The sequence below is a fragment of the Lipotes vexillifer genome, unplaced genomic scaffold, assembly GCF_000442215.2.
Source record: "Lipotes vexillifer unplaced genomic scaffold, Lipotes_vexillifer_v1.1 scaffold826, whole genome shotgun sequence".
NCBI classification, from domain to species: Eukaryota; Metazoa; Chordata; class Mammalia; order Artiodactyla; family Lipotidae; genus Lipotes; species Lipotes vexillifer.
In genome coordinates, this window is record NW_006789439.1 from 900,884 (window position 1) to 912,376 (window position 11,493).

Genomic DNA, 11,493 nt, shown 5'->3' on the forward strand with positions numbered 1-11,493 from the left:
AAAAAAAAAAAAAAAAAAAATTGGTCATGAAGAACCTAAGGGCAGGATGGGAATAAAGATGCAGACCTACTAGAGAAAGGACTTGAGGACATGGGGAAGGGGGAAGGGTAAGCTGGGACATTTATTTTTTAAAAGGGGAACTATGTAGATTCTTCCTATTAGTGGGCTATATTCTTATATCGAAGTGAAAGTTTACCTTTGGCCTGAGTTGCATAAAAGAATTATGGAAATCATAATTCATTTATAAAGTCCAAGGAGTCCAAAGGAAGGTTAAGAGTGGCTTCTTGGTATTTCTAAATGATGAGTTGCGTGTGCCAAGCAAAATCTTAATGTTCATTTCAGAATCCAACAGTAATTGCATCACTAATAAGGCAAATGAGGTTTTTAAACAGTTGCTTCTCATCTCTGCACAAGAGGGCAGCCTTTCACCAAAACCAAGGAAACAGTTGGGCAGAACTTTTTGTTAATTTGTATTGAGACCCCTCCAATCATAGAACTTCCAAGAAGAGCTCCCTTGCTGTGAAGAATGAAGAAAATGTGAGACAGTTAATACTATGTGCTGTCAATCCCAGAAAATAACTTCACATCTAGATCACATACAAATGTTTGCAGTTTAAGTGACATTTTGCCTTTTTTGTTATGTAAATATTTGGATTTCTTAAACTACTGTGGACAACTAATGTGAAATTAATGCTAGAGATAAGCTAGTTTTAAAAACTGCTCCTAAATCGAATCACTCAACCCTAAAAGATAATATTTTATTGCCTCTCACATGAATTTTTTTATTGGTTATCCATAATCAGATTTCAAGGTTTTAAAATCAAATTGCCAAAATCAATTCAAAATGAGTGATAATTCATATTGGAACCATTATAAATTTAAATGATAGAATACAGTAGAAGAGATTTATCAAGAAATTAAGAGAAACCAAAAAGAGGTGCTATAATGCACACACTTTCAAAATAATTAACCATGCTTGACAGGAAATATGTGATTTAAATGTATTATGATGGGACTCAAAATGCTATTTAAAAGGGGGTTAGAGTTAATTTGTCGCACAGGAAGGTAAATGTAACTATCTTTATGTCCAAAACTTTGGATAATACTTTTGTAAAGTATAAACTTAACAAAATCTAAAGTTACAAAATCACAGTCCTTTTTTTCTCTTAAAGTTTATGAAACTTTCAACTAAATATTTCACAGGAAATTACTGCCTCCGAGAATATAAAGGGCTTTATATGAAGGATGTTGATCAGTTGTTCTCCATGGATACAGAGAAGGAAACAAGCAGAAATTGTTTTAATAAAGCAGGAGGGATTTCAATTGGACACAAAGCAGGACTTCTGGACTGTCATGGTGATAAAGAAAAATGCGGGAATCTTTTCAATATTTTTCAAAGATAACTGTCAAAAAATATCCAGTGAAATGGATAGGAGATGTCTTTACTTTTATTACCTATGTTTACAAAACTGAGGACGAGGCAAGGAAATTAATATATACCTAATAAAATTTCTACCATTTTATTTATTTTTCAACAAAAGCAGTCATTTCATGTTAGTTCATCAGCTATTAAGGTAAACAAGTAGCAACATTTCAATCTCCTTCAGGTTCAGCTTTGTAAATAGTTACAAGTATGTTTCCTTGTAGACCCAGTGAAGAACTGGGCAGATACCTAACTTTCATTTTCCTCTAGATAACATTTACCGGTGGAGAACAAAAAGGATAGCCAGAAGAAAAATGTTCTTTCATTCTCACTTGCTCCACAAATTTTACTAAATTGAGAGCTCTTAAATTGTACAGTAGGTACCAAGCACACTGCCAGTAGAAACTTAATATCGGTTTACTGAATTATGTCTCCATAAATTGCATTTTTTTTTCTGATCGTTTCAGGATAAAACCCTAAGCACTATTATCATTTTCATGGATCACAGCCATACTAGAGACAGAGCTAAATCTACAGTAGAGGTGTGCTTGACTGTTTGTAAAGCCTGTTCATAATCTGCAGGAACCTACACTACTTTCCACCTGCTTTGTAGCAAATCATACTAACCACACACAGATTCTTACTTCACTGACTGTAAACTTCATTCAACAGCAAATATGTATCTAACATTTACTATGTACTGGACAGTGAGCCAGGTGCTAGAGACATAGTCATCAATAAGGTAGGCATGGTTTCCCCTCCTGGAGCTTACACTCTAGAAAAAGTAGGCAAGTTAAGTTGGAAGTTAAGCATTTCATTATTTAATTACAGTTGCAATAAGTGCTACAAGGGAGAGGTCCAGGGTGTTATGAAAGAATATCATGGTGGGCGGGTAATCACAGAACCTACTGATGGTAGAGAAAAGGCAGTAGATTTGGATGCTATTGAGAATTGATTTTATAAACTGAGATCCAAAGGATGAGAAGGAGTAGCTAGGAAGGGAGTTAGGGGAGAGTTTGGGGGAAAAATTATATTTCAAGTGTAAGGAAGATGATATGCACAGACGCGGTTCAAGGAAAAGCATGGTACCACAGAGGGGAGAAAATAAAGCCAACGTGGACAGACAGGGAGAGGGAAGGGAAGTTTTCATCGAAAGAGCAAACAAGACAAAAATGAAAGAGATGAAAGGCCAAATCAAAGTGCTACCTGCTGGGGAGAGGTTCACTCCTCTTTGGTCTCTCCCTTATTCAATACAAAAACTACTTATTTGTCATTCCTCTACAGCTGATTTCTACATGCCCCACCATCTTCCTAACCATGTGTCAGCTCCTACGCTCTAGAAAAAGGGATGGATACTCTCGTGCAATTATTTTTATGGAATTTAGTTGTCTATGGAAGCATCCCTTTGAGTATTTAATCATAATGTGGAACATTCTCTATCAGAGCGATGCTGAAATGGAAGGCATAAATGATGCATAATTCTTGAAAAGCCCATTGTAGGCTTGGGTGTTTATAACAAAATAAAAGCCCCATATTAAGCTATAAGGCATTACACTTCTGTAAAATATATTAAATAAATGGCCAGCAAGGGTGTTTTACACAATTTATTGGTGCCCTCTGCAGTCAATGCTACATCTCATTAGTGGCTCTGTCACTCATGAAAAATGTGGCACCCATCAGTATCACTCATTAACTTAAAGCATGTGCCCACATATCAAATATGTATTTTTTAATTATGGGAACATGTTATAAAGCAGATGTGCATGTGTGCCATGAACAACAAGGACCATTCAAACCTCTCCAATCCTCTTCTGGATTTTTTTTCTTTCTACAAAAATGGGGAATGAGATACGGTTCTCACCCTTTCAAAGTTTTTTCCTCTCTACTGACTATTTCTGCTTGCATTCATTGCAATAGTACAGACTTTGCCAATTTTTTTTCCTGCTTGACATTTCATTTTTAATTAAAAATGACATTTTAATTAAAAGGAAACATATGTAGAATAAACAGAATAACTCACCAACAGCAGAGAGCTGGTGCTGTCCTTTCATCACAGTTTTAACCTTTCTGGCTCATGAAAGGCTGTGCTGGGCTTCTCCACAATGCTTGCCAAGGCGCATTCTGGACAGAAAGAAAGGAAAAAAGAAAAATTTTAAAAGATGGTCATTGAACCAAAATCCACCCACATTTAGAAAGCCCTAGGAATTACAGAGGGTGGAGAAGGAAGAAGGTATACCCAAAACTAAATTGTTTGGGACTTTCTGGACCAGAAAAATCATTCCTTCTTCTGTTCAGAATATTAAAGCTATCACTTTGGTGAAAGACCCCAGTTTTACAACTTTTCATGTTTACAGATGGCCTGATTTGGCAATCTTAAATGTTAAGGGAATTAGAAATCTGGCAGGAGGTAAGCATAGCCAAAAGTAAAGTATTACAATGAAAACTAACCACTCTTCTTTGAGCATCCATAACATCTTCCAGAGCCATCTTGCCTCCTGTAGCAGATCAGGTGCTCCTGGGGTCCACTCTCTGTGGACGTTAACCCTCTCCCTAGAGTAATCTGATTTCTTGCACAAAAGCGTATTGTGGTGTGGAAGAGATTGCGGTAAAACTGAATAAAATCACAAAGAAAGAAACCAACAATGGGTAAACACTGCATGAGGTGCAAGTAAGTGCTTCTCTAAACAAAAACACCAAATAACATTAATTAGCCCATGTCCTCAGAAACCAGCGTGAGGATGAGAATCAATAAAGATCAACGTGGTGACACAACTTTCACCACATTCAGTGCACATTTTTGGGAAAAGATTAAGGACATTGGGACGGACTGAAATCAGTCACGGACAGACACTGTAATTATGACCCAGCATGAAGGAGAAAGGAAGGGAATATAATTTTGTGGCACTTACTAGATGCCAAGCAATTGATCAGTCATTCTAGTTCAAACAAGAATGCCATAAGTCAGTGTTATGGGTTGAAATGGTCCCCCCTAAAGTCTTAATCTCCAGTATCTCAGCATATGAATTTATTTGGAAATAAGGTCATTGCAGATGTGATTAGCTAAGTTAAAATGAGGTCATACTGGAGTAGGGTGGACCTCTAATACAATGTAACTGGTCCTTATAAGAAGATGGTCATGTGAAGACATAGACACAGGGAGAAAACATGTGATTACAAAGACAGAGATTGGAGTTACCCAACTGCAAGCCAATGAATGCTAAAGATTGCCAGAAACCCACCAGAATCTGGAAAGAGGCAAAACTGCAGGTCTCAGAAGGAGCATGGTCCTGCTAACAACTAAATTTCTTGCTTCTAGTTTCTAAAACTGTGAGACTGCCATCCAGGTCATGGTACTTTGTTGTGGCAGCCCTAGGAAACAAACAGGCAAGTATAATTATCTTGGCATATTATTGAGGGAAAAGAAGACATAAAAAGCTAAAATATTTTCTCAAAATCCCATAGTTATTGAGAAGCCACAATCTGTCTCAAAGCTTATGCCCTTCATCACATATTAAAACTGGGGCAGGAAACTAAGAAGTTAAAGAGATGGGGCAATGAAGAAAACCCCTAGAAAGGAGACTAAGAAGTAAAAAATTTGGGAAAAAAATCAAGAGAGTTAGTTATCATGCAGTCCAAAGGTAGAGAGTATTTCAACAAGTAAGAAAGGGTCACGGGGCTAAATACTGCCCAAATCACACACACACACACACACACACACACACACACAAAATTGTGGGATTTACCACAAAGTATCCTCCAAAGAAGAGCTAGTTCAAATCTAATTAATCACAAAATGACTTTATGCTTCAAGCTGATTTCACTGCTCTGCAATGTACATCATCGACTTTGGGGGCACATAATTCTGACTTCTTAGAAATGAGTGAGCCTAGCTGATAAAGAATGAAGTGGTTTTCATGAAAATAAACAAACAAAAAATGTCGTCAACTAAATTACATAGTGAGGAGAATGGCTTATTTTAATTTTTTTTTAAATAAACATCAGCTTTCCTGGAGCTCTTTAATTATCAAATTTGTTCCACTGTATTACCTTAAACCCTGATCAAAATGAGACAATATTTTTTTTTCATAATCAGCCATTAAAACAGTGGGATCATTTATGCGATCATTTAATTCTCATCCCATCTCCCTCAAGACTATGTGTCATATCCCTGGCTGCTAAACAAAAGCTTTTCTCTTAGTCACCTAAATTTCTTCGGTTTTGCTTTTAAGCGAAGGGATTTATCAGTTTCTGGGTTTGTTTTGCTTTTGAAGCTTAGGCACTTTATCAGCTTTAGATATGCTCAATTTGTTTTTGAGCCATAGCTTCCTAGAGAGGCAAGACAATTGACTGAGTGATTTGCCTTCTATGACCAAGCAAATTTTGGTTTTCTCACTTTTTCTCCTCCCCTGGATGGGCAAACATAAAGCCAACATGTGAATGTGAAAGTTAGATCATGTAATGTTGGTGGCATTATGCAGACACTGCCTGACTTATTGACCTTAGGAAATAATTTTGACATATGCCAAATCATCCTTAGTAATCCTGGAGCATCAAGACTTTGTTTAGATGTGAATTGAACTCAGTGACAATTATCCAGAAACTACCTAGGACCCCTAGTAGCATTTATTAGTGTTTGATGAAAGAATAAATCTATCTGATGGTTAAAAATTATTGCTGTGGAGAAAACTGCTAAATATATACCTTAAAGAATAAAGATTATCAAAAGCCAATCAAGAAATCATTTAATTAGTATTTTTGGCCACCTACTAAGTCTAAGCCATTGTACCAGCTGGTGACGAAGGGAGACGTTAGGGAGAGAAGAGAAGTGCTGTATAAGGTAGCTTCTCTCCTGAAAAAGTTTAGAATTTGAGTCATCTGGGACAACTGTTAGTTTGATACATAATGCCAGGTTATCATTAATATAATATCTTTTATAATGTATTTTAACAGTCTTATGTGTAATACTACATGTGTGTGTGTGTGTGTGTGTGTGTGTGTGTGTGTGTGTGTGTATACCTAAAATACACACAATAGAGAACAAGAGCCTCAAGGGAATAGATTAGGAACTCTGTTCATATTTGTACTGAAAATGCTAATCCCAATGCCTGGCACCAAATAATTACTTAAAAAGAGTTTGTGGAAGGAATAAATGATTGCATTAAACCATTTTTGTTCTTATTGTGGTTGTTACGGTAGAAATAGAAAAGATATTAAGGACAGATAAGTAATTGATTACCAATTACCTCCAGGAGGGTACTAGAGACTAGTATCAATAAATCTACATCATTGTTTTTCTTCAGGTTCCACACCACGAGCATGGTGACTCTAAGGATGCTAATAATAGCATTCTTCCCCCACAAAAACATTTCTTCCCATTTAGACTCTGTTCATACTTTATATTCCGGAGGCTGTCTGTGGAGTTGCTACTAAATGGCTTCATTTGAGAGCATTTTTAGGCTACATAAAATGGTCCCACTCTCAAAGAGCTGAGAGCTTTTTCTGCTGAGGTGTAAGCCACAGTACAAGACTGTGAACAGTTTTTAGAAGTCATTACACAAAAATATTATAATTTTTAATACACAGTGAAGTTTATAGTTTAAACTTGCCTTATACTTTCAATTTTAAGTACAAACGAAACAAATGTAATGTAGGGGAAAGTACTACTAGGATATTTGAAACCCATTCAAGACCATGCTTTTCCTCTCCACCCCTTGTAACCTTAGTCAAGTCACTTAACATGTTTCCACATGTGTAAAACAGGATAATGACACCTATTTCACAGGATCTCTGTGAGTGTTAAATGAGATGTGTGTTAAAGCTCATATTTAACTACATTTAATTCATTTAACATTTTGCTAGGCACTATGTGAAAAGTTCTCTCATTTCTGAAATGTGTAATGTGCCATTAATAAGTTAGATAGGCTCTAATGCCATTGGTTTAATGAAGTTAAGGTAAAGTTACCTGAGTCATCATATATATTACAAGTTTAAGTAATATAGGAAACTACTCAAAACTAAGGCTTTTGTGTATTATAGTTAGAGTAACTGTAGGGGTGTGTGTGTGTGTGTGTGTGTGTGTGTGTGTGTGTGTGTGTGTGGTGTGTGTGTGTGTTATAAGACTTTCTTTAATGAAGGTCCAGAGTTTGAAAAATTGATAAAAATTTATTCAGAAAACATGCAAGTGATATTGAAATGTGCCAAACATTGAAAAAATCAGCAAACTTTTATCTTGGCTTCTGTGAAGTTACTCCCTGGATTCACTTTTCTTCTCTATCTTGGTCACAAACTCCTTTCCTTCCCTCCTTGGATTACAATAATAAGAAATAGGTCCATTGGCTAATGAAGAGCCTGAGCTAGGAAAATCACCATTGAATCATGTTTCCTCACACCATGGTGTCCAATCCCTATAACTAACAACAAATCTTTTTGACACCATGATCAAGGGGGATTTATCCCAGGGATGCAAGGATGCTTCAATATCTGCACATTGATCAATATGATATGCCACATTAACCAATTGAAGAAGTATAATCATTTGATTATCTCAATAAATACAGAAAAAGCTTTGGGCAGAGTTAATTCATTTATGATAAAAATTTCAACAAAGTGGGTATAGAGGAAACATATCTCAACATAATAAAAGCCATATATTACAAGCCTGCAGCCAACATCATACTCCACAGTCAGAAGCTAAAATCATTTCCTCTAAGATAAGAAACAAGACAAGGATGACCACTCTTGTTACTTTTATTCAACATAGTATTGGAAGTCCTAGCCACAGCAATAAGACAAGAAAAAGAAATAAAAGGAATCCAAATTGTAAAAGAAGAAGTAAATTTGTCACTTTTTGCAGATGATGTGATACTTTATATAGAAAATACTAAAGATGCCATCAAAAACTACTAAAGATGCCATTGGTAAAAAATTCATTTACCAATGAATTTGGTAAAGTTGCAAGATATGAAATTAAAATGCAGAAATTTGTTGTGTTTCTGTACACTAACAATGAACTATCAGAAAGAAAAATTAAGAAAGCAATCCCATTTACTATTGCGTTAAAAATAATTAAATATCTAGGAATAAATCTAACTAAGGAGACAAAAGACCTGTACTTGGAAAACTTATAAGGCACTGGTGAAAGAAATTGAAAACAATACAAACAAATGGAAAAACATGCTGTGCTCATGGTTTGGAAGAATAAATATTGGTAAAATTAACATGCTACCCAAGGCAATCTACAGATTCAATGCAATCAATGCAATTCAATGCAATTGGTGTCAAAACACCAATGTCATTTGTCATAGAAGTGAACAAATATTCTATAAAAAACCAACACAAAAGACCTAGAATAGCCAAAAAAAGAAAAAAGAACAAAGCTGGAGGTATCACATGCCCTGACTTCAGACTATTACAAAGCAACAGTAAACAAAACAGCATGATATTGGCACAAAAACAGACACATAGATCAATGGAACAGAATAGAGAACCCAGACATAAACCCAAGTCTATATGGTCAATTAATCTATGACTAAAGAGGTAAAAATACACAATGTGGAAAAGACAGTCTCTTCAATAAATGATGCTGGAAAAACTGGACAGCTACATGCAAAAACTCAAACTGGACTACTTTCTCACACCATATACAAAAATTAACTCAAAATGGATTAAAGACTTAAACATAAGACCTGAAACCATAAAACTCCTTGAAGAAAACCTAGGCAGTATGCTCTTTGACATTGATCTTAGCAATATTTTTTGATATGTTTCTTCAATTAAGTAAACAAAAGGAAAAAAAATCAAACTAAAAAGCTTTTGCACAGCAAAGGAAACTAACAACAAAAATGAAAAGGCTGCCTACTGAATGGGAGAAGATGTATGCAAATGATGTAGCCAAAAGAGTTTAATATCCAAAATATACAAAGAACTCATACAGTTCAATATCAAAAAGCAACCAGATTAAGAAATGGGCAGAGGCCCTGAATAGACATTTTTCCAAAGAAAACATACAGATGATCAACAGACACATGAAAATATACTTAACATCATCAAGGAAATGCAAATTGAAAGCACAATGAGATGCCACCTCACACTTTTCAGAATGACTATCATCAAAAAGACAACAAATAACAAGTGTTGGCGAGGATGTGGAGAAATGAAAACCTTTGTGCACTATTGGTGGGATTGTAACTTGGTACAGCCACTATGGAAACAAAATAGAGGTTCCTTAAAACATTAAAAGTAGAACTTCCATGTATCCAGCAATTTCACTTCTGGGTATTTTCCTGAAGAAAACAAAATCACGAATTCAAATAGATATATGAAATTTTCATTGCAGCATTATTTACAATAGCCAAGATATATAAACAACCTAAGTGTCCATTGATAGGTGACTTGATTAAGGAGCTGTAATATATATATATATATATATATATATATATATATATATATATATATATAAAACAGAACACTACTCAGCCATAAAAAAAGGAAATCTTGTTATTGCAACAACATGGATGGAGCTAAATGTATTATGCTAAATGAAATAAGTCAGAGAAAGACAAATACCATATGATCTTACTTATATGTGGAATCCCAAAAAACAAGACAAAACAAAATGAAAACAGATTCATAGATACAGAGAAGAAAAGGGTGTTTGCCTAAAGGGTGGGGTGTGGGGGCAGTGTGAAACAGCTGAAGAGGATTAAGAGATACAAACTTCCAGTTATAAAATAAATAAGGCACAGGGATGTAATACACAGTTTAAAGAATATGGTCAATGCTACTGTAATAACTTTGTATGGGGATAGATGGTTACTAGACTTATCATGGTGATCACTTCATAATGTATGCAAATATCAAATCACTATGTAGTACACCTGAAACTAACATAATATTGTATGTCAACTATATTTCAATAAACAAATTAAATAAAATTGCATATCCCTCCCAAGAAAGGGTGGGGTGATTGCATCTTTAATGACTTTGTCTCCATTGACTCCTCCCCTCTGACAATCACTCTTAAATCTATTACATGCTTATTTTGAAAAGCTCTCCTTTTTAAAAATACCTATAACTAATCTCACCCTTGCTCCCCTGGCCCTCAATACCAAATTTCTCAAAAGAACAGGCATCACTTACTGTCTTCACATTTTTATGCACTATTCTTTCTTTAAGTTTAATCTGGAAATCATGTCTATGCACTAATGTTTCCATGACCCACTCACTTAAAGATACCATTGATGTTCTAGTTATCAAACATCTTTCTTTGCTTTTTTCACCAGTCACCCTATTTTATATCTCTGTTGCTTTTGATACCACCTTCTGTTTTGGAAAGTCCAATCTTTTTTATGGTATCAGGAATCCAATCTTCCATCTTCTGGCTCCACCCTCTGCTACAGCTTCAAAATTCTTCTCAGTAAAACACTCCTTCCTAGAAGATAAGCAAGAAAAGGTCACAGTCAGCTATCTCTGTGTTACTTTACCATCTGTGGCTCCATTTCTTCACACATAAATTGGGGTTAACAGTAGTGCTTACATCATAGGCTTGTTGTGAGGACTAAATGAATAACTTATGTAAAGTGTTTAGAAAGGTTCCTGGCACACAAAAAAATCCTATGTAAGTGATTATTATTATTTTGCTATAATTATTCACATTCCATTATGTGTATATTAGTTCTAAGTCTTATCCCAGTTTAATTTATATCATAGTGAAATATGTACACGACAAACTCTATTGAAAATTTCTTGAAGACTAACACAGTGTCTTATTTACATACCTCCCTCAATGCCTTGCACATTGTAGGCTGCAAGTAATGTTATTTAATTGAATTGTTAAACTGCTTGCATTAGTAAAGTTTTACCTTGTATTTCTTTTACTTTTTATACTTCTCACTAAATATTTCTCTTAGAGGCTCAAATGTAATTCATAAATTAGGGTTACACATAAAGCTGCTGGTTCTTGAAACTTAAGCCCTGGACGTATTTTAATTTTATTATGAAATCAAGAAGTTGTGTCAATTTTTTTCTAAGAAATTAATTCTACCTTTAGATGAGAGGTTAGCATAGTGTGG